The sequence below is a fragment of the Nomascus leucogenys genome, chromosome 24 (genome assembly GCF_006542625.1).
Source record: "Nomascus leucogenys isolate Asia chromosome 24, Asia_NLE_v1, whole genome shotgun sequence".
In the NCBI taxonomy this organism is placed as follows: Eukaryota; Metazoa; Chordata; class Mammalia; order Primates; family Hylobatidae; genus Nomascus; species Nomascus leucogenys.
In genome coordinates this window covers 1,232,009-1,256,283 of record NC_044404.1, presented here as the reverse complement: position 1 = coordinate 1,256,283, position 24,275 = coordinate 1,232,009, and the positions used below count along the sequence as shown (strand labels likewise).

At 42.6% G+C, this 24,275-nt stretch overlaps 1 protein-coding gene across 1 annotated transcript in view; it reads left to right on the top strand.

The window, feature by feature from the left end:
* The first annotated feature begins 2,520 nt into the window (after nt 1–2,520).
* Nucleotides 2,521–24,275, top strand: part of LOC100592891 (putative golgin subfamily A member 8F/8G) — a 54,484-nt gene continuing 32,729 nt past the window's right edge. The window contains 4 exon segments of the mRNA XM_030805322.1: nt 2,521–3,100; nt 3,461–3,632; nt 7,126–7,225; nt 8,587–8,744. The gene's annotated coding sequence lies outside the window, so the exon portion shown is untranslated.

The window sequence follows — 24,275 nt, the reverse complement described above, 5'->3', positions numbered from 1 at the left end:
TGGGAGGACACAATAAAATAAGTGAAAGCACTTTGAAAACTAGTTCCTTTACATTGTCATGGTCTGGAAATGCTGGCTTTTTATGACAGTAGACTTCTGAAGCATCCCATTCTGACTAGGAAATGGTCATGAAAGCATCCCTCTTTCTGAGGCCGGGGGGCTTATGGGGGACAGGACTTTTACTCCTTTTCATCAAAGAGGTTTATACTTATCAGGCTGTGAGAACTGGCATCTGTGTTTAGGCTGAAAAATTGATAGCATACATGCATAATAGCCTCACAACAGCTATGCTTTGTATGCCAGGAGAGGCAGGTGGTCCCCATTAGCGAGGCATGAATTGTGGGTGAATGGCTAAACCTGGAGGATGCAGAAAGGTCTTTTTCATTAAGAGGGAGCCCTCTCCTGGCCAGCCAGGCGCGGTGGCTCACGCCTGTAATCCCAGCACTTTGGGAGGCCGAGACGGGCAGATCACGAGGTCAGGAGATCAAGACCATCCTGGCTAACAGGGTGAAACCCAGTCTCTACTAAAAATACAAAGAAATTAGCTGGGTGTGGTGGTGGGTGCCTGTAGTCCCAGCTACTTGGGGGGCTGAGGCAGGAGAATGGCGTGAACCCAGGAGGCGGAGCTTGCAGTGAGCTGAGATTGCCGCCACTGCACTCCAGCCTGGGCGACAGAGCAAGACTCCGTCTCAAAAAAAAAAAAAAGAGACCCCTCTCCTGAACCTGTAGGCAAGGAGTGTAAGTATACATCGAAATAATCCATCAGCCAAGTGACTTCCCTTCGTCAGACCTTGGAGAGAGAATGCTTTAGTTACTGCTTGGAATACCAGTAAGCTATCACAGTTGCCTAGGATACCAATCATATGGGCCCATCTTCCAGACTTGCTCAAGATAATTTATTTTCCTTTATTTTGGAAGAAGTGGGGGAGGGTGGTCAGAGGTACTTGCAAAGCCTTGTCCTTATAAGAGGTGCCCTTGTGTGAAGATATCCTTACCTCCCTCCACTTGAGTTGTCAGCCGCTGTTGCCCTTGGCAATAGGGATGAAAATAGCATTTCCTGTCCCAGTTCTCTTCCCCATTTTCTGATGTCGTCCCACACAGAGGTGGCTTTGCATTGTGTCCTTTGAGGGGAAAGGAGTGGCATCAATGAGTACGGGGGAAGCAAGAGAGCATGTAGCTGCGCCACGCTGACGCTGGGATCTTCCTAGGATGACTGCAGAACAGAAGTAGCCTGGCTCCTCCAGCTAACCACTCAACCAAGAAAAGGCTGGCTATTCTTATCTGTTTCAGAGCATGTGCTTGTCTCCTGAAGAGGGCCAGCCCTTCCACACCTGTGGGTATTTCTCGTCAGGTGGGACGAGAGACTGAGAAAAGAAAGAAGACACAAAGTATAGAGAAAGGACAGTAGCCCAGGGGACTGGCGCTCAGCATAGGGAGGACCCGCACCGGCACTGGTCTCTGAGTTCCCTCAGTATTTATTGATCACTATCTCTACCATCTTGGAGAGGGGGATGTGGCAGGACTATAGGGTAATAGTGGGGAGAGGGTCAGCAGGAAAACATGTGAGCAAAGGTCTCTGTGTCATAAATAAGTTTAAGGAAAGGTGCTGTGCCTCGATGTGTACGTAGGCCAGATTTATGTTTGACTCTAACAAACATCTCAGTGTAGTAAAGAGCAGTATTGCCACCAGCGTGTCTCACCTCCAGCCACAAGGTGGTTTTTTCCTATCTTAGTAAATAGAATGTATGATCGGGTTTTACACCGAGACTTTCCATTCCCAGGGACGAGCAGGAGACAGATGCCTTCCTCTTATCTTAACTGCAAAGAGGCCTTCCTCTTTCACTAGTCCTTCTCAGCATAGACCATTTACGGGTGTCGGGCTGGGGGATGGTCAGGTCTTTCTCTTCCCACGAGGTCATATCTCAGGCTGTCTCAGTGGGGAGAAACCTTGGACAATACCCAGGCTTTCTTGGGCAGAGGTCACTGCATCCTTCCACAGTGCATTGTGTCCCTGGGTACTCGAGATTAGAGAATGGCAATGACTTTTACCAAGCATACTGCCTTCAAACACATTTTCAACAAAGCACATCCTGCACAGCCCTAAATCCATTAAACCTTGAGTCAACACAGCACATATTTCTGTGGGCACAGTGTTCGGGCTAGGGTTACAGATTAACAGCATCTCAAGGCAGAAGAATTTTTCTTAGTACAGAACAAAATGGAGTTTCTTATGTCTACTTCTTTCTACATAGACACAGTAACAGTCTGATCTTTCTCTTTCCCCCACACTCTCCTCCCAAGGTCTCAAGATTGGAATTTGCAGTAAATACATTCTTCTACCACTGAGTCCTCTTGACTCTTAAACTGAAGTGCCACATTGGCACATGTTGCTACTGGCCGATCTATGGATGATAGAAATGGACAGTTTGTTCCATTTCTTCTTGCTGATTTAATCTCAAAAAACAAAACCCCAAGGAGAGGTTGTAGTATGATCTAGAAAAATTCAAACCAAGTAGTTTCATGTGTTACTTTATGCAGTGTCTGTCTGCAGACTCTTCAAAACATGTAACGAGTGAAAAATGAAGTTGTACTCTGACTTTTTCTATCTTTCAGATTCTTCCTCCCCAGGCAGACTTGTCTGTGTTCTTGTCTCACAGAATTAGAGCCCATTGGTTGGGAAAAATGCCAGCACCGTCAGACATTGTCAAAGTGGCCATTGAGTGTCTAGATGCTAATGCCCAGCTCCTTGAAATCGACCAGGTACACTCCTGAAGTGAGGAAAGGCACCTAGGGAGTGCATGGCAGAGGATATCTTGAGAGATGGGGACTACTGGCATCAAGAGTAAGAACCATCAAGAGGAAGGCTAAGCTTTGGGCCTGGCCCACCCTAGGGAAGGTCAGTCACCATGGCTTGGGAGAGGCTTCCTCTTTAACAAAAGCTGTTAGGAAAGAAGTACATTCTCATGCCCTGGCTTGACCCTGCTTGGCAGGCTCTCTTGTCTGAACCTTGGCTTGAGTAGGATGTTGCTGCTATTGAAGGCTTTTTCTCTTTCTTTCAGAAATGGCCCCTGGCATCCATTATCAAGGAAGTTTGTGATAGGTAGGTTGAAATGGACCTCGTTTTTGACAGTGGCTGCTCTGACTGAAGGAGCACGGCTGCACCTTGAGGGGAGTTCTGGGAAGGATCTCCAGTTAGGCAGGTCCCCAGAAAGGGGCTCTTGGGAATCATTGTCTTGGGAAGGAAGTACAGTTGACAATAACACCCCTAAGACGTTTATACTTCTTAATTTTTTCCTCGAAGTCTAGCATTGCCCTGCTTGAGGTCATGGTAGGATCTGAGACCCCTCCTCGGTTCCGCACACCTCCTTTTGTGGTGCTTGTCTTTACAAAAGGCTGAGGCTGTGATTTTTTTCAACATGACAACCTAAAGTTTTGTTTTTTCCCACTGTATTCCAAATAGGCCACCCAATCCCTTGGGCAACTCTATTGAAAAGGACTTATGAGAAGCTTCTGGACAAGACAGTGGCCAAGTGGGATATACTGTTTTTCTCTTGCATAAGTGGTCATTGCCAAACCCAGAGTATTACACCCTCCGTCATGCAGATGGTCCTCAGCTGTACATCACCAAACAGGTTAGTACAGGGAGACGCAAATCAATATGGGCCTTGCTTGGAAGTAAACGACCCAAGGAGATGGCACTATTTATCTTCACTCAGCATCCAGGTAGCTTCCATGTGTTGGGTAAAGAGTCGCAGACTGGGAAGCACCAGCCCTTGTTCCTCCCTAGTGGCTGGAAAAAGGTGGCTTTTACTTCCTGAGGGCCCAGGGTGCTAGAAGAGGATCTTGGAAGCTCTTTGCCAAGGAATAAGCAGGAGAAGAGGGCCCAACTGAAGAGCCTCAGTTACATCTACTGTAAAAAAGACAAAACATTATTGTTGATTCAACTTGCTTGTACCACTTTAACATTTTATCTTAGTTACCTTTTTTGTTTCTTTGCTTTTCATTACCCAGACTCGCAGTGACGTTAAGAATGGGACAATCGGGCCAGGCGTGGTGGCTCATGCCTGTAATCCCGCACTTTGGGAGGCTAAGGCGGGTGGATCATGAGGTCAGGAGATCAAGACCATCCTGGCTAACATGGTGAAACCCTGTCCCTACTAAAAATAAAAAAAAAAAATTAGCTGGGCGTGGTGGCGGGTGCCTGTAGTCCCAGCTACTTGGAAGGCTGAGGCAGAATGGCATGAACCCAGGAGGTGGAGCTTGCAGTGAGCCGAGATCACCCCACTGCACTCCAGCCTGGGTGACAAAGCGAGACTCCATCTCAGAAAAAAAAAAAAAAAAGAACGGGACAATCTTACAACTCGCTATCTCCCCGGTAGGTATTCTTCCTTCCTTAGGAGTTTATTCATGTCACAAACAAATATGAGCACCTACCATGGGCCAGGCTCTGTTCTAGAAACAAGGACTCTGGAGATTAAAAAGTAGTCCTTTTGTATGAGGAAATAATACAGGAAGATAAGAGTGTCTTGGTTCTCACCACCTAGTGGGGAGTAAACACATGCAATCGAAGGCCTGTCTCAAGGATCTTGAGAGAAAGTTGCTTAGAGAGCTGTGGGAACTCACAAAGGGGACCACCTAACTCAGCCTGGAGATTTCCAGAAAGCCTTGCCAGAGAAGGGGTCACTTAGCTCAGAAAGTAAAGGATGAGCAAGAATTAGCTGGAGAAGGGCCGGGCGCGGTGGCTCACGCTTGTAATCCCAGCACTTTGGGAGGCCGAGGTGGGCGAATCATGAGGTCAGGAGATCGAGGCCACGGTGAAACCCCGTCTCTACTAAAAATATAAAAAATTAGCCGGGCGTGGTGGCGGGCGCCTGTAGTCCCAGCTACTCGGAGAGGCTGAGGCAGGAGAATGGCGTGAACCCAGGAGGCGGAGCTTGCAGTGAGCCGAGATTGCGCCACTGAACTCCAGCCTGGGCGACAGAGCGAGACTCCGTCTCAAAAAAAAAAAAAAAAAAAAAAAAGAATTAGCTGGAGAAATAAGAAAAGGAAAAGTATTCCAGTCAGAGAAATCAGCATATGCCAAGGCACAAAGGTTTGCTGTGTTTGGGAAAAGCAGAAGTGCTGGGTGGCTGGAGGCTTGTAGCAATCATTGAGAAGCCAGATATTCAGTGTTTCTTGATGGCCTGCTCATAGGTTTGAACTCTGTCCAGAAGGAAACTAGGGATATCGAAGGATTTTAAGCAGGAACATATGTTATGTTTAGATTTTAAGTTTTAGAAAGATCACTTTAGTGACCGTGTGGAAGATGGGCCTTAAGAAGAAGGTTGATGGTGGTAGGAACATTTTAAGAGGCAAATGAGGAATATTAACAGCCGAGTGAAGGTAAATAGTAATGGAGATGAAAGGATATGAAGAGTATCTAGGAGGTAACCTTTATGAGTATGGTGATATGCTGGATGTGGAAGGAAAGGGGAGAATGGAGAATGACCCTGGTTTTTGCAAGAGCAGCCCCTAAAGGTCACCAAGGAATAGTAGAGTAGAAAGAACACCAAGAATGTGAAGTGACTGAGGAGCTTTGGGCAGGGAGAGTGTCATGATTGAGGAAAATATGGTCTGCAATTTTTAATGAGCAGAGAAATTTAGTAAACTGAGAACAGAGAAGCTGTCTTATGACTTGGGAGGTGAAGAGGACCCTGGTGATCTTCACAAAAAAGTTATGGTGGGGAGGCCAGGTGGCCAGACTGAAGTGAGTCAAGTAAAAGAAAGGTAAAAAAGTAAGGACTTTGAGTCTACTGCTGTATCAAGAAGCTTGGTTTTAAAAGAAAACAGAGAAGGTGGTAACGCAAAGGGGATGTGGAGTCAAAAATATGCGCTTTTTAAAAGCCCATAAAGCATTCATGTGTTTCACAAATAAAAAATTTTCACAGAGATGTAGCAAAAGGTCTCCCCACAACTCCTGTCCCCATCTGCCCGGTTCCCCGCCTTTCTGACGCTTCATGTTTGTTGTTTTTGTTGCAATTTTTTATGTGCCCTTAAGAATGTGTTAAGATGGAAGAGAGGAAGGTTGAAGGTGCAGGAAAGCAGGTAATCAATAGAACAAGAACTTAGTGGACCAGGAGAGGAGGGACTCAAAGCCCAGGTAAAAGGAATCACCTTGACTGCTAAGCCCATGAGGAAGACAGCCGATATGATTGCACCTTTGGTTACATTCATAGAAGCGCAGCTAGCAAAATAAGGGCACGATGGCACCTGTTTTCTTGGTGCAGAGAGAGAGACTGGTTCATCTGAGAGGAGGAGAGGTATGAAGTGATATCAGCCAACCTTTACTGAATGCCTGGATTTTGCTAAATACTTTGTGTAATTAAATAATCTAATCTTTGCAAACATCCCATGAGATAGGTAGACAAGGAAACCGTGGCTTAGAGAGGTTAAATTACTTGCCACTTGTCACACAGCTAATAAAGTAGCCAAGCCCGCTCTCAGACCCAGGTCTGTCTGACTCTAGGCCCATATTCCTCCCATCATGTTCTTCTGCCTCCCCCTCTTCTCCTGAACTCTTCTCATCTTAAGGACTTCATTCTTCCCTCCTAAGCTCTGGTAATTTAATATGACAGCCTGGGAATTACACACTTTTATGGAAGTGCCGACACATTTCACAGACCTCTTGCACAGTGCAGTTGCCTTTCCCAGAAGCACATCTCTCTGGAGTGGGAGGCTAGCGTCTCCATCTCTAGAAAGATAATTCCTCTTTTTTTTTTTTTCTCTTTGAGATGGAGTCTTGCTCTGTCACCCAGGCTGGAGTGCAGTGGCGCAATCTTGGCTCACTGCAAGCTCCGCCTCCCAGGTTCACACCATTCTCCTGCCTCAGCCTTCCAAGTAGCTGGGACTACAGGTGCCCACCAACACACCCAGCTAATTTTTTTGTATTTTTAGTAGAGACGGGGTTTCACCATGTTAGCCAGGATGGTCTCGATCTCCTGACCTCATGATCCACCTGCCTCGGCCTCCCAAAGTGCTGGGATTACAGGCGTGAGCCACTGCACCCGGCCTAAAATTCATTTTTGTGGCTGCCCTCACACCTGTGTTTCCCAGTCTGCATCTTTGTCTATTTTGTGTGTGTCTCAGCTACAGTGAGATGCTGGCATTCACCCTGACTGCCTTCCTAGAGCTCATGGACCATGGCATTGTCTCCTGGGACATGGTTTCAATCACCTTTATTAAGCAGGTGAAGCATCCAACATTCTCTCTTTCTCTCCTCCCTCAGCTGCCAGTTCACAGGGTTTAAGGGGAGATACAGGCAATATCACTATTTTGGTGAGATCAGCTTTATATTCCCTGGTGCCAGATTTTTCATCCTCAAGCTCTGGTCTTTTGTGGCTTCTGAAAGATTTGGATTTTGTTATACTCTCAGGGCTTACACTGAGATGGAACTGGACCGTCAGAACTAAATATGATCAAAGTAGAGTTAGGTTGTCAGTGAGACTGGGGATAAAGCCAGCCAGTCAACCAGAACTATCCCTGAGTCTTTTGACCAAATTCCTGAGCTCCTCTTTCTCTTTGGATTAAAAAAAAAAAAGTGCATTTCATTTGCAAATCTGCCTTCTATTTACAAATCTGCAAGGTAGTCTGTTTGGATTGCCAGACTAAGCTCAGTGGGTAGGAGAGGGTACTTCTGGTTTTACCTTCCTTTCTTTTATACAAAGGAGCAGTGTCAATTCAGAAAACTGAATTAAAACCATTGAATAATATTCTGTCTGCTGCCCTAGAACTTCACTTATCATTGGCTTAGGACATTGGGACTCACTGACACTGGACGCAAGTGAAATGACCACGTGTCAGGTATATTATAATGGGGATTGAGAAGAAGGATTAGGGTAAAAGGCTTCAAGGTCTTTTCTACCTCTCAAAGTCTAAGTGTGTTTAGGGAGAATGTGTGTCAGGGGAGGAATACATGGAGATAAAATGAGATCCCAGTATCAGTAAAATCCTCTGCTGTTTTTTTTTCTTTTGATGGAGTCTCACTCTGTCACCTAGGCTGGAGTGCACTGGCGCGATCTCAGCTCACTGCAAGCTCTGCTTCCTGGGTTCACACCATTCTCCTGCCTCAGCCTCCCGAGTAGCTGGGACTACAGGCACCCGCCACCACGCCCGGCTAATTTTTTGTATTTTTAGTAGAGATGGGGTTTCATAGTGCTAGCCAGGATGGTCTCGATCTCCTGACCTCGTGATCGCCCACCTCGGCCTCCCAAAGTGCTGGGATTACAGGTGTGAGCCTCCATGCCTGGCAATCTTCTGCTTTTTTATACCCCACTTATGCTGGAACTCTTATTTTGGTAAAAAGAATTGAGCTTTTAGATTTTGAGGAAACACGATTAAGTGGATACTGTAATCTGAAATTAAGGTATCCATGCCAAGGGAATCCCTGGCACATTGGCCAGGGTAGCCGTAAACCAGGTACCACTGTCCACCTAGCAATAGCTGCCCAAATGTGAAGCAGAGAGAGCTTCAAGGGCTAGCATCAGATGCTAAGCTTCTATCTTTCTTGGGTCCTGAGCTTCTCAATTGATGTGCCATCTCTGGGTCTAGATTGCAGGGTATGTGAGCCAGCCCATGGTGGATGTGTCAGTCCTTCAGAGGTCCCTGGCCATCCTGGAGAGCATAGTCCACACCAGAAGATACCAGTGTCTGTACCAGAAGATAGCTGAGGACATCACCGTGGGACAGCTCATCTCACACTTCCAGGTGTGAGTAAAAGACCCTACACCTCCCTCCCTTCACTTGTCTGTCCTCTTCTCTCCTCCTATTTTAAGTCTTCTAATCCTACTCTGCTTTGCTTATATTCCAAGCTGCTGGTTGGCTTCTTCATTCATCGCCCCTTCCACAGTCCTGCCAGAATTTCTGCCATCATTCAGACCTCATCATGTCATGCTCCTGCCTAAAATCCTTTGTAACTCTCTCTGCCCCTTAGGTTAAAAAGAAGATTTTCCCAGTCTTCCCATACTGCCCTAGTACCAGGCAAAATTAGATGCTTCTTCCCACATGGGCCCAGTAGTCTGTTTGTACCTATGATAATTATATAAAATACTGGATTTTTATTATCTGTTGCCCATTTTGAACATAGAGCCCCCTGGAAACAGAGATCAATCATTGTCATATCCTCTGTTTTGATTTAAGTAGAGGCTCAATTAATACTTGTTGAATGAATGCTTACTGAACTGACGATGCGCTGTGGGTGATTGTAAGAAGTATCACACAGGGCGTGAGTTTGGAATATCAATTCAAATCCAGGCTCTTCTGCATACTGGGTCTCTGCTATCAGCAAATAACTTAGTCTCTTCTGGCCTCAGTTTCTTCATCTCTAGACTAGGTTAATCATCTTCACTTCTCACATGTGAGGATCAAAGGAGATTTTAAAAAGGTCTAGCATAGTGGCCAGCACAGGTTAAGTATTTAGTAAATTCAGGGGCTTTTTCCTTTTGTTTGTTAAGACTCTTAGCACATCCTAAAACATTTTACCAGATAATGAAACCATATGACAAATGAACCCATTGGAGTTGTTTCTCTCATCTCCGTTGTTTTTACTTCCTGTCCAACCAACCTACACCATGTAAGGAAGCTGGACTTTGCAAAACAGCAGTGGCACTACTGATGATTCTGTTCTGACTGTTGTTCACTTCTGTCTTTTTGGACATTGTCAGAATGTTGCCAGAATCCCCCACCAGTTCAAGGGGAAGTCATAGCTCCCCTTTGGAGATTTGGGAGTTTATAGTGACCCTGTCTTCACTCAGCTATGTTCCCAACGTGTTTCTCCCCACTAATCCAAGTAAAAAGGAAGCACAATTATTTCTTTGCAACTCTGATTTCTCCTTGTCACTTTTAAGAAATTTCCAGCCTCAGCTTTCTTTGCCTTTCTTTTTTGAGACAATCTGTCACCCAGGCTGGAGTGCAGTGGCATGATCATAACTCACTGCAGGTTCAAGCAGTCCTCCTCATCTCAGCCTCCTGAGTAGCTGGAATCATAGGCACACTCCACCACACCTGGCTAGTTTTTTGTTTTGTTTTGTTTTGTTTCTTAATTTTTTATTTATTTATTTTTTTGAGACAGAGTCTTGCTCTGTTGCCCAGGCTGGAGTGCAGTGGCGCAATCTCGGCTCACTGCAAGCTCTGCCTCCCAGGTTCATGCCATTTTCCTGCCTCAGCCTCCCCAGTAGCTGGGGCTACAGGTGCCTGCCACCATGCCTGGCTAATTTTTTGTATTTTTAGTAGAGACGGGGTTTCACCATGTTAGCCAGGATGGTCTCGATCTCCTGACCTCTTGATCTGCCCACCTCGGCCTCCCAAAGTGCTGGGATTACAGGTGTGAGCCACCACACCCGGCCAATTTTTTTTTTATTTTTGTAGAGATAGGGTCTCGCTGTGTTGTCCAGGCTGGTCTCAAACTCTTGGGCTCAAGCAGTCCTCCCACTCCAGCCTCCATAGTCGCTGGGACTACAGGTGTGAGCTACCATGCCTGGTCTAGCCTCAGCTTTCATATCCAGTGAGCCACCAAGGTTGATGAAGATGAAAGGGATATTATAAACTCCAGATAGAGAATTCTGATTTTCCTGTAACCTCACATCTACCTTTGTTTTTTTGTCTCTGAATTCAGAGTGGCCCCAGTTGCCTCCTTAGGGATGATACGGGAACATGGCATTTCATAGGGGCCAATCGTGAATACTTTCAGCCCACAGATGTTGCCAGAACCTATATGCTTTCCTATTTGGGCTGAGGGACACTTCGTGCCCTCTGTTAGACTCCCTGGGTACCCTGTGACTAACCAGGAAGCCCATCAGCCTCTCTGGAAAGACAGCCACAGAATGCACCCAAGACATGGCAGGTGGAGATGTCAAGTACCAAGATTGTAAGATTCCAGAGAATGATTGTAGTTATTTTGTTTGTTCATAATAAAATAAGTTTATAGTCAAGACTTTAAAAATACAGAAAAACCCAAAAAGTAAATTATTTGCCCATTATCTCACCACCAGACATACCCACTGTTAAACATTAAATATCCCTTCAGTATTTTTTATGCATATTTTAAACAAAATTGGGATCTCATTATATATACTATGTGTACCTTGACTTTTTTAACTGAATAATATATCTTGAACATTTCTCCATGTCAAAGATTTTTCTAAAAGGTAGTTCTAAGTCTTTTTTGCAACCTAGACACCTTTGAAAATCTGGTAACAAGTATGTACTCTCACCAGTTTGGAGAAAATATCACTTAGTCAGCAAACTACATAGAATAATTTCTGTATCATTCCTGGGGTTCACAGATACTCTAAGCCCATCCCTGAATCCCGGGTTAAGAATCTTTACCCTAAAACATGACTTTTAATAACTACTTAAGATTCTCATATGTATAAACAGTTGGCTAATGTGATCATTTGGATTACTTTCCATTCTTTTTAAAGTAGTACTTTAGTGAAACGACTTGTCAGTAAATCTTGCATAGCTCTCTGATTACTGTCTTAGGATAAGTTTCTATTAGTGAAATTGCTGGGGCATGAGCATGTCCACTTTGGATGCTTTTGAGACTTAGCTCCAGATCATTATTTGCTTATAATCTGTAAGTGATTGTTTTAAACTATCTCTAAGCATCATCTTGCTGTTCAGTCTTCTAATCTCCCTGTGCTGTCTTTCTCCATTGACATAGCTCCAACCAGGAGATTCAGACCTATGCCATTGCACTGATTAATGCACTTTTTCTGAAGGCTCCTGAGGACTAGAGACAGATCTGTGGCGGCTTTTCATATTTTTCATCTGGGCTTTTCTGAGAGAAAAATTCTCACCCCATGCAGTCTTTGCTGTTCAGAGAGCACAAATCCAGGCATTTTCCCAAGAGTCCTTCCTCCTAGCCCTCTGGTCTAGAGCCCAGCAGGGTGGCTTTGCTAAGGAAGACCCAGGGAAGAACTATGAGGGGAAACCAGCTGGATCTTAGATGAGATCAGGGCCCTTCAAACTTTTTCCTCTAAAGGGCCAGAGAATAAACATGTTTGACTTTATGGGCCATATGGCCTATGTGATAGCTACTCAACCTTGCCATTGTAGCCAAAAGTAGCCTCAGACAGTAGGTAAATGAATGGGTATGGCTGTCTTCCAATAAAATCTTATTTACAAAAACAGGCAACAAACCTAATATGGCCATAGTTTGCCAACTCCTGGGTTAGAGGATCAAGAATAAGGAAGAAGAGATGCTGTGGGTACCCTGAGTTCAAGGGCTCCAATATAAATGGGACTTCACACTAAGTTTTATGTTTAAAGGTTCTCTGATACAGATTGTAAACATCTTCCTTCGCCTGTTCATTAACTGTGACATTATGCAAATAGCTTTGCCTCTGTGAACCTTAGTTTCCTCACCTGTCACATGGCAGCAACAACATCTGCCTTGTTTGGCTCACAAGGATGTCTGAGGAAAAACAAGATCCCTGTTTCACAGATGAGGAAACTAAGAATCAGCTGGGTGGTGGAACAAGCCCTGACCTAAGAGCCAGGGGGCCTGGGACTAAGTACTCTCCCTGCTGCTGGCTGGGTAAGTTCTTGTAACCTCTTTGGGTCTCAGTTTCTCTTTTTGTAAAATGAAAGGTCCAGTTTAAATGATCTCTGACAGCCCTTCCAACACTAACATTCTAGATTTCTCTGAGAAAAGCCCAAGTGGTGTTAAAAGTAACACGTTTTAGTTCTCTGACAATCTCATGGGCTCAGTAAGATGAAATCTAAGTGGTATTATGTATGTACCCAGCTCTTGGTAGATTCTAGAGGGAAGACCAAAAGCATCTGTGGTTCTTTCTGTCCTTGTCTTTGGTGGATGGCTTGGCTCTGTTAGTCTTCCTTCCTGGTCCTTGTTTGAATGTAAGTTGAAAGCTCATTCCATCTGCTTCTCTCTATGCTTTTGCTTTCTGCCGGCAGGACAAGCACCTTAATCCTCTAGACCTGCCTGTCACTGTAAGTAACACCATTATATGGAAAGGGCCCTGGCTCTTCCAGGTGGGGAAGTCAAAGCTGGGCAAAAATCTCATGGTCTGATCTAGATGTTCAGGGCATGCCAAGACCCAGGGAAAGTATGTGCTGTGAATCTCCTTTGTTAGGACACTTGGGGAAGTACTGCAGATTAGAGTCACAGAAAGGATTAAGGGAGTTCACGCCTCAGGGAGTATGGCCCCAGCCTTCCTTTGTAACTTGCCTTTGCATGGGTCTGTGGTTCAACCAGGGAAGACCAGACTCAGAAACAGCTGTGACTCTGCACATCAAAAAGCTTATCCACCATGATCAAGTGGGCTTCATCCCTGGGATGCAAGGCTGGTTCAACATATGCAAATCAATAAAAGTAATCCAGCATATAAACAGAACCAAAGACAAAAACCACATGATTATCTCAATAGATGCAGTAAAGACCTTTGACAAAATTCAACAACACTTCATGCTAAAAACTCTCAATAAATTAGGTATTGATGGGACGTATCTCAAAATAATAAGAGCTATCTATGGCAAACCCACAGCCAATGTCATACTGAATGGACAAAAACTGGAAGTATTCCCTTTGAAAACTGGCATAAGACAGGGATGCCCTCTCTCACCACTCCTGTTCAACATAGTGTTGGAAGTTCTGGCCAGGGCAATCAGGCAGGAGAAAGAAATAAAAGGCATTCAATTAGGAAAAGAGGAAGTCAAATTGTCCCTGTTTGCAGATGACATGATTGGATATTTAGAAAACCCCATCATCTCAGCCCAAAATCTCCTTAAGCTGATAAGCAACTTCAGCAAAGTCTTAGGATACAAAATCAATGTGCAACAATCACAAGCATTCTTATACACAAATAACAGACAGAGAGCCAAATCATGAGTGAACTCCCATTCACAATTGCTTCAAAGAGAATAAAATACCTAGGAATCCAAGTTCCTAGGGATGTGAAGGACCTCTTCAAGGAGAACTACAAACTACTGCTCAACGAAATAAAAGAGGATACAAACAAATGGAAGAACATTCCATGCTCATGGATAGGAAGAATCAATATCATGAAAATGGCCATACTGCCCAAGGTAATTTATAGATTCAATGCCATCCCCATCAAGCTACCAATCACTTTCTTCACAGAATTGGAAAAAACTAAAGTTCATATGGAACCAAAAAAGAGCCTGCATCACCAAGTCAATCCTAAGCCAAAAGAACAAAGCTGGAGGCATCACGCTACCTGACTTTAAACTATACTACAAGGCTACAGTAACCAAAACAGCATGGTACTGGTACCAAAACAGAGATACAGACCAATGGAACAGAACAGAGCCCTCAGAAATAATACTACACATCTACAACCATCTGATCTTTGACAAACCTGACAAAAACAAGAAATGGGGAAAGGATTCCCCATTTAATAAATGGTGCTGGGAAACTGGCTAGCCATATGTAGAAAGCTGAAACTGGATCCCTTCCTTACACCTTATACAAAAATTAATTCAAGATGGATTAAAGACTTAAATGTTAGACCCAAAACCATAAAAACCGTAGAAGAAAACCTATGCAATACCATTCAGGACATAGGCATGGGCAAGGACTTCATGTCAAAAACACCAAAAGCAATGGCAACAAAAGCCAAAATTGACAAATGGGATCTAATTAAACTAAAGAGCTTCTGCACAGCAAAAGAAACTACCATCAGAGTGAACAGGCAACCTAGAGAATGGGAAAAAATTTTTGCATCCTACTCATCTGACAAAGGGCTAATATCCAGAATCTACAATGAACTCAAACAAATGTACAAGAAAAAAACAACCCCATAAACAAGTGGGCAAAGGATATGAACAGACACTTCTCAAAAGAAGGCATTTATGCAGCCAGCAGACACATGAAAAAATGCTTATCATCACTGGCCATCAGATAAATCCAAATCAAAACCACAGTGAGATATCATCTCACACCAGTTAGAATGGTGATCATTAACAAGTCAGGAAACAACAGGTGCTGGAGAGGATGTGGAGAAATAGAAACACTTTTACACTGTTGGTGGAACTGTAAACTAGTTCAACCATTGTGGAAGACAGTGTGGCGATTCCTCAGGGATCTAGAACTAAAAATACCATTTGACCCAGCCATCCCATTACTGGGTATATACCCAAAGGATTATAAATCATGCTGCTATAAAGACACATGCACATGTATGTTTATTGCAGCACTATTCACAATAGAAAAGACTTGGAACCAACCCAAATATCCATCAATGATAGACTGGATTAAGAAAATGTGGCACATATACACCATGGAATACTATGCAGCCAAAAAAATGATGAGTTCATGTCCTTTGTAGGGACATGGATGAAGCTGGAAACCATCATTCTCAGCAAACTATTGCAAGAAGAAAAAACCAAACACCGCATGTTCTCACTCATAGGTGGGAATTGAACAATGAGAACACTTGGACACAGGAAGGGGAACATCACACACTGGGGCCTGTTGTGGGGTGGGGGAAGAGAGGAGGGAAAGCATTAGGAGATATACCTAATGTAAATGATAAGTTAATGGGTGCAGCACACCAACATGGCACATGTATACATTCATAAACTGTATGTAACATTGTGCCTATGTACCCTAGAACTTAAAGTATAATAATAAAAAAAAAAAACAGCTGTGACTTTGATCTAGACAATAACCATGGATGCGTCACCTTCTTACTTGCTTTAGTGGAAGAGAAAAGGTATTCCATGCCCTTTTTGGACTCTTACTAGACTGTAGAAATCTGAAAAGGTTTAGACAATCGACAAAAGTGAGTTTGGATGCTCATTTCTTTGTTATAGGGAGCTTTAGAGAGGTCAGCTTTGCTAGGAGATGAAAGAAGACAAGTGCCTCCCCCTGACGCCACAGAGAAGCTTTTGGTCTTAAGACCTTTATATTCTGGCTGCAGACCACTGTCAATTACACATTTTGTGAGTTGTCCATAGCAAGATTTAATCTCAGTCGACCTCCTATAGTTACCAAAGAAGTTTCTAGGCCACTATCCTCCTCTGCCAGCCAGTATGTATTCAGTGAATGAAAAGTAAAATTTAATGTTCCTGGCAGCATCAGCCATTTGGAATGTGGCTAGAAATCCAGAAGTGAGAGAGAGGGGCCTTTGAGCTCTGAGAAAAATGACACAGAGCTCACAGATACTACTCCATAGGAGAGGTGTGACAGTTCCCTCAGGCCCATTGATTTAGGATTCTTTATAAAATTAAATGAAGGCAGCAATTTAGGAAATGAAGTCATAGTAATTAACATTAGTATGAAGTGATGGGCAATATTGGAAGGAGGAGACAGAAGAATTATGAAAAGCTGTCAGAAAAATTAAAGGCATTGTAATCTGGGACCATTTTGTTTATGGGAAAAGAGCTTCACATCTCAGTAGCTCCTCAGGCTATCATAGTGTCACAACACAGAATAATCACTGATGTTCTTTTTGATGAAGCCGACTCCTTAGCACTGACTAAATTATAATCACTGTAGTCACTTCAGAAATAAAGAAATGTATATATCTTTAAAAGATTTGCGTAAGAATGGTCAAAATAATGGTTCTGAGAGAACCCTTAAAGCTTTGCTCCCTGGAATATTCATTTATGTAGGTTACTTGATTTCCTGGGTGGGCTAAATAAATAAATAAAGCATAACTGTCAAAATCTGGATCAAATATTATAAAAAAGGTGAGCCTAGTATAAAAAATTACCCGAAGCACCTGACCCATTGTTTTCTAAGCCAGTTAGAACTGAATCCTAGACTACTTACTGTTGTAGAGCATCCAGGCCCCAGCCCATCTGCTGTAGGGTGGGACGGGGTTGCTGGACGAAAGCCCCTCCTTGTTTGGAGTCAGTGCTTTACTAGAGTTCCTTCTAGCCTTAGCGGTGGGGTCTGCCTGGCATGATGCGTGTGGCTTGGAAACCATCATGCTGCTCTGTGTCCACGTGCAATGTCCTTGTGACACAAGCGTGTCATTTTCAAGTGGTCCACATCTCTTTTTGAAGACAGTGCAGTTGATTGTGCCATTAGGAAGGGAAATCCTATTTGAATTAATTTGCACTCACAAAAATAGGGAATGTTTCAGAGTGTAAAATACAATTGATGGTCAGTGGATTTTCATTCATTCACCCACTTTTCATTTGGGAGGAAAAAAATTTAAGAAAGTGAAAAAGGACTGGAGTTATGACATCACCTTCCTCTCGATAGTACAGACACACAGAGGAACCGAATCATTAGGTAAATACCTCTCGAACTGAAGAGCTTTTTCCTGTGATCCTCTGTGAGCAGAGTTGCCTTGAGGCAGCCATCTCACCAGCAATTGCAGCGCCTCCAGGGAGGGACCAAGGCCAGCTCTACTGTTTGTAGCCCTGCAAATCTAGAATTTTTATCCAGAGGGAGTATGTTAAAATAGGCACAAAAGGGGAAAGTAACTCATCCAGCTGACACTGATTTAAAAACCTGAATTGTTTAGGGCACTGACAGAACTAAGTAATCAAGTGTATTTGCTCTCAAAGACCTTCGGGGCCAGTAGGAAAGACTAGTGATTATAGTGCGGTGTGATCCGGGTTTGTGGTCTGGGAAAGGATGTTGGAGGAGCAGTGAGTTCTGTCTTGAAGGAGAGTGTTTCCAGAAACATTTAGAGGAATGTCTTCAGATGAGCCTTGGAGGATGAGTAGGCAGACTAGGAATAACAGGAATTTCAGCCAGAGGGTGGCTAGAACCCAGAAGGAGTGTGTTGATTAGGCACAGGGCAAGGAGCAAGTGGGTGAGGAGGCTGGAGAGGCAGCGAGGACCAGATCAGGAAAGGCCTTAGTCTCATTCCTAAGGACAGCTGAGGGCACTTAATTAAGTTGGTGAACTATCCAGATTTGCATTTTAGACCACACGAAAGACCTGTGTAGCTAAGGGGTCCCTGAGGGAGGAGAGCAGAGCAGGAGTTGGCAGGTGGATCTGGAAAGAGGTGTAAATCCCTGTTACCACCTGTGGGGTGGAGTAGGGCCAATGTTGGGAGGTGGGGCCAGTGGGAGTGGATGAGGAGAGCCAAGGATCTGAATTAAAAGGAGGCAACTTTGGCCAGGCGCGGTGGCTCATGCCTGTAATCCCAGCACTTTGGGAGGCCGAGGCAGGCGGATTGCTTGAGGTCAGAAATTTGAGACCAGCCTGACTGACATGGTGAAACCTCATCTCTAATAAAAATACAAAAATTAGCCAGGTATGGTGGCAGGCGCCTCTAATCTCAGCTACTCAGGAGGCTGAGGCAGGAGAATCGCTTGAACCCTGGAGGCAGAGGTTGCAGTGAGCCGAGACTGGGCCATTGCACTCTACCCTAGACAAGAGTGAAACTCCGTTTCAAAAAAGAAAAAAGAGGCAAGTTTATCAATTGTCAGAAACAAGCGAAACCTGCGAGACCACAGTGAAGGGAATAAAATGAAAAATTAGAAGATTAGAAGTCAAGTGGAATATTTAAGCTAAAGATGGACTTTGGAGTCAGCAAGCCCCTCCTCTGCCATTTTCCAATCTTTGATCTTGAGCAATTCCCATAACTTCTCTAGACTTCAATTTGCTCATCTGGATATGAGGACTAAGTGAGCTAATGTATATACCATGCTTAGCAGGGTGCCTGGCACTCAGTAAGCCACCTTTTTCCATTTTTTTCCCCCAAACACTTAATAAGAAACTTTTTTTTTTTTTTTTGAGACGGAGTTTTGCTCGTTGCCCAGGCTGGAGTGCAATGGTGTGATCTCGGCTTACTGCAACCTCTACCTCCCAGGTTCAAGCGATTCTTCTGCCTCAGCCTCCTGAGTAGCTGGGGGTTATAGGCATGCACCACCACTCCCAGCTAATTTTGTATTTTTAGTAGAGACGGGGTTTCACCGTGTTAGTCAGAAGATCTCTATCTCCTGACCTTGTGATCCACCTGCCTCAGCCTCCCAAAGTGCTGGGATTACGGGCATGAGCCACTGCACCCAGCCCAAATATTTCATTTTCTTTTTTTTTTTTTTTTTTTGAGACAGAGTCTTGCTCTTTCTCCCAGGCCAGAATGCAGTGGCACAATCTCGGCTCACTGCAAGCTCCGCCTCCCGGGTTCACGCCATTCTCCTGCCTCAGCCTCCGGAGTAGCTGGGACTACAGGTGCCCCCCACCGTGCCTGGCTAATTTTTTTTTTTTTTTTGTATTTTTAGTAGAGACGGGGTTTCACTGTGTTAGCCAGGATGGTCTCGATCTCCTGACCTCGTGATCCGCCTGCCTCGGCCTCCCAAAGTGCTGAGATTACAGGCGTGAGCCACCGCGCCCGGCCAAATATTTCATTTTCAAGGCTGGAGGAGTTTGAGGGTTCGTGGATATTTCCTGCTGTTTACTGGGGAGAAATATATTGGATGAGCTCATTACAATTTTCCATAATTATAATATCTAAAAACTTAGAGTAGTTAATGCTAATTTACTTTAATCGTTATCAGACTGTATTTATAGCGACAGATTTTAGGATTCATATGAGTAGTATAGACAATTCAAGCTGGGCACAGTTGTATGCGCCTGTAGCCCCAGTTACTTGGGAGGCTGTGGCTGGAGGATTGCATGAACCTAGGAGTTCAAGGCCAGCCTGGACAACATGGTGGGACCTCATCTCTCTCTCTCTCTCTTTTTTGAGATGGAGTCTTGGTCTGTTGCCCAGGCTGGAGTGCAGTGGTGCGATCTTGACTCACTGCAACCTCTGCCTCCTGGTTCAAGCACTTCTCATGCCTCAGCCTCCCAAGTAACTGGGGTTACAGGCATGAGCCACTGCACCTGGCTAATTTTTGTAGAAAGATACAGAACAATTCCAGTTTCCCAAAGAATGACCTTGTGCTGCTTTTTTCTTAGGCAAACCACCCTCCATCCCAGTCCCTGGCAATCACTGATGTCTTCTCTGCCCCTATAGCTTTATCTTTTCCAGAATGTCATATAAATGTGATCATACTGCATATAATCTTTGCAGCTGGTTTCTTTCACTTAATACAGTGCAGTTGAGGTTCATCCATGTCACTGCATGTATCAGTAGTTCATTACTGCTGAGTACTGTTTCATTATGTGGATGTACCACAGTTTATTTATTCATGTACACATTGAAGGACATGTGAACTGTTTTTGGTTTTTGACTCCAGGTTAAATATCCCTTATCCAAGATGCTTGAGACCAGAAGTGTTCCAGATTTCAGTGTTTTAGGATCTTGCAATATTTGTATATACATAATGAGATATCTTGGGGATGGGACTGAAGTCTAAGCACAAAATTTATTTATGTTTCATATACACCTTGTATAAAATAAGGCCAAGGTAATTTCATACAATATTTTAAATATTTTCAGTGCATGAAACAAAATTTGTGTTAAGTACTTATGTGTGGAATTTTCCACTTGCATCATGTCAGTGCTCAAAAAGTTTTGGATTTGGGAGCGTTACAGATTTCAGATTTTTGGATTTGGGATACTCCATCTGTATTATAACTAAATATTGCTGTCAATTTTTGTGTACAAGATTCTCTGTGAACTTAAGTCTTTATTTCATTAGGATACTTAGAAGTAGGATGGTTAAGGCATATATGATAGGTATGTTTTGAACATTTTAATGAAACTGCCAAACTGTTTTCCAGGATTCCTGTGCCATTTCTGCATTTCCATTAGCAATGTATGAAAAACTTCAGTTGCTCCACATACTCACCGTTTTTCATGCTAGTCATTCTAATAAGTTCATAGTTATAGTCAGTATGATTTTAATTTGCACTACTGTAATGATTATAATATTGAGCATCCTTGAATTTATTTGACAGATACTTTTTTTGGTGAAATGTCTGTTTAAATATTTTGTCCATTAAAAATTTTTTTTCTTAATTTTGAGTTTTGAGAGTTCTTTATATATTCTGGGTACAAATATTTTCTCTGAGTATGTGGCTTGTCTTTTCTTACAGTGTCCTTCACAGAGGAGAAATTTTAATTTTGATGAAGTTTGCTTATATTCAGTTGTATAATACATTTTGGGTTAATTTTTGCATATGGAGTGAGGAATGAGTGTAAGTTAACATTTTTGCATGTGGATATTCAGCTGTTCCAGCATCATTTGGTGATATGATTATCCTTTTTCCAATGTTGCCTTTGCACCTTTATCATAAACTAATTGACTATATTTCTGAACTCGTTTGTTTCCTCATTCTATGTGTCTATCATTTTGTCAATACTACATTATTTTGATCACTGTAGTTTTTTTGTACATCTTAAAATTATTGTATGATTCTTGCATATCCCCCCAGAATTGTTTTGCACTTTCTAGTTTTTGTTTTTACCTTTCCATAGAAACTTGAAACTTAGTTTATATCTACAAAATATCCTGTTGGGATTTTGATTGAAGTTGCATTGAGTCTATAGGTCAATTTTGGGAGAATTGATGACTAACTTGAGTCTTACTACATGAACATGGAATGTCTCTTCATTATATGTTTAAAAAGTTTTCTTTCATCACTATTTTAGAGTTTTTGATGTACAGATTCTGTAGATGTTTTGTTAGGGTGAAAGCAATACTTCTTTGTTGTTGTTATGGTTGGAGCTGTTGAAAAGTAGTACTTTAAAAAGGATTTATTTTCCATTTGTTCATTATTGGTATATTGAAATATACCAGATCTTGCTAAACTCACTTATAAGTTATAGAAACTTTTTTTTTGTAAATTCCTTGGGATTTTCTACATAGATCATCCTGTCATCTGCAAATATTTCTCTCATTCAAATCTAAATGTCATTTATTTATTTTTCTTCTTATACTGGCCACAGCTTTCAGTAAAATATTGAATCATGGGTGATAAGAGTGGACATCCCTGCTTTCTTCCCAGTTTCTGGGGAAACACCTAGTCTTTCATCATTAAGTATGATGCTAGCTGTAGGTTTTTTTCTGCTTGCCTTTTTTCAGATTGAGGACATCTCTTTTATTCCTAGGTTGTTGAGAGTTTTTATCATGAATGTATGTTGAATTTTGTAAAATGCTTTTTTATTAGTAATTGATATGGTTATGTGATTTTTCTTGTTTCATCAGTTAATTATGATGAATTACACTGCTTTTCAAATGTTGAATCAGCCTTGGATTCCTGGGGTAAACCTCACTTGGTCATAATGTTTTATTCCTTTAATATATTCTGGATCAATGTGCTTATATTTTGTTGAGGAGTTTTTGCATCTGTGTTCCTAAGGTATAGTGTCTATACCTCCTTGTCTTGTATAACTAAGTGACTTGGACCTTTTTGATGTCTATAAATGCTTACTTAATGATAGTCCCTTCAAATTGAGCTGTTACAGTACAGCTTACCTCTCCCTCAATTTTGCCTTCTTTTGTTTTTTGTTTTGGTTGAGTAGTATGTTTGGGCTGCTATAACAAGGTACCTTAGACTGGGTAATTTATAAATAATGGAAATTTATTGCTCACCATTCTGGAGGCTGGGAAGTCCAAGATCAAGGCACTAGAAGATTTGGTGTCTAGTGTGGGCCCATTTGTCATAGATAGTGTCTTCTTTGTGTCCTTACGTGTTGGAAGGGGTAAATAAACTCACTCAGGCCTCTTTTATAAGGGTACTGACCTCATTCATGAGGGTATAGTCCTTATGACCTAATTACCTCCCAAAGGCTCCACCTCTTAACATTATTACATTGGAGATTAAATTTAACATATGATTGGGGGCAAGCAAAAACATTCAGACCATAGCAGGTAAAACCAGAGAGTTTCAACCCGGCACAGTGGCTCACACCTGTAATCCCAGCACTTTGGGAGACCAAGGCGGGCAGATCACGAGGTCAGGAGATCGAGACCATCCTGGCTAACATGGTGAAAATCCATCTCTACTAAAAGTACAAAAAATTAGCCAGGCATGGTGGCACGAGCTTGTAGTCCCAGTTACTGGAGAGGCTGAAGCAGGAGAGTCACTCGAACCCAGGAAGCGGAGGTTGCAGTAAGGCAAGATTGCACCATTGCACTCTAGCCTGGGCACAGAGTGAGACTGTCTCCAAAAAAAGAGTTTTTATCAGCTGAAATGTTTTTGATTTTCATTTTTTGTTGTCTTTACATATGAAATAGGTTTGTATGAATAGCTTTATATGAAACTTGCCTCCTATGTTCTGTATTTTTTGAAATACTTTAAATTATCCTTGGTTAATGTGATATTCCATATGGAAGAGATCAGAGGTTTCAGTTGTTTCTAGGACTCTTTCTTAGTTCTTTAGTTCTTTTCTTAGTTACCGATATTTACATACCAAGAAAATCACCATTTTATTCAAAAAATGTGCTGCAAATACATTCTGTAGTTTATGTGTTTTTCTTTATAGTGTTTTATTTCTATGTGGCATTTAATGTTTTTTGTATTTACATTTCTCATGCTTATTTTGTTCTTTCTAATAAATTATTTAAGAACATTTTTCCCAGTCTGAGATTGAAATATGTATATATGTATGTATATATGTTTGTATTCCTACCTGCCATGGCCTATTCTAGATCTTAAATCTTAGATTTTTTTGGTGTTTATTTTGAAGTAGGACATGAGACAGGCTCCAACATGCATATGTACTCAGTCTGTTAATTTTGTGTGGATCAATATCTAGTGGACCTTTCTTTGTTTACATCACTTTGTGTTTCAAATTACATTCAGGTGCTTGAGATAGTCTGTCAGTTTTTTCTCCTGAGTTCTCTCTGGGGGCCTCTGACCAGCTTCCATACAGATAGGCTGCCCTCTGTCTGGTGAAGGCTGTCACCTTGGAATCATCCTGGGATTCCCTTTGCCGCTTTCCTTTTTTCAATATTCTCAATTTCCTTTTTTTATTTCCTCATGGTGAGTGTTGAGGGTATTCAGTGGAGTTGATGGTGTGATACACGATTTCGGAAAGATAACGAAAAGCCAGACCATGAAGAACCTCATATGCCATGAGTTTTAGCTTCTTTTTAATTGTAGTGTAACTAATGGGAATATTTTATAGGTGAGTTATATTTGCTCTTATAGAGGATCCACTGTGGCTAAAATTTGTAGAATAAAGAGAATAAAGGAAAATTAGATAAAGCCTGTTGTAGTAATTCAGGAAAGATATAATGGTGCATAGAAATAAGACAGCCATAGTGGGGGTGTCATTTTCACAGAGCTTGGGGTTAATTGGGCATGGGAGAAAGGAAAGAAGGGTCAAGGATGGTACCCAGACTTCTGAGTTTGGCTAGTAGATTGATCCTCAGAGTAGGCGTATCATGTTTAGAGT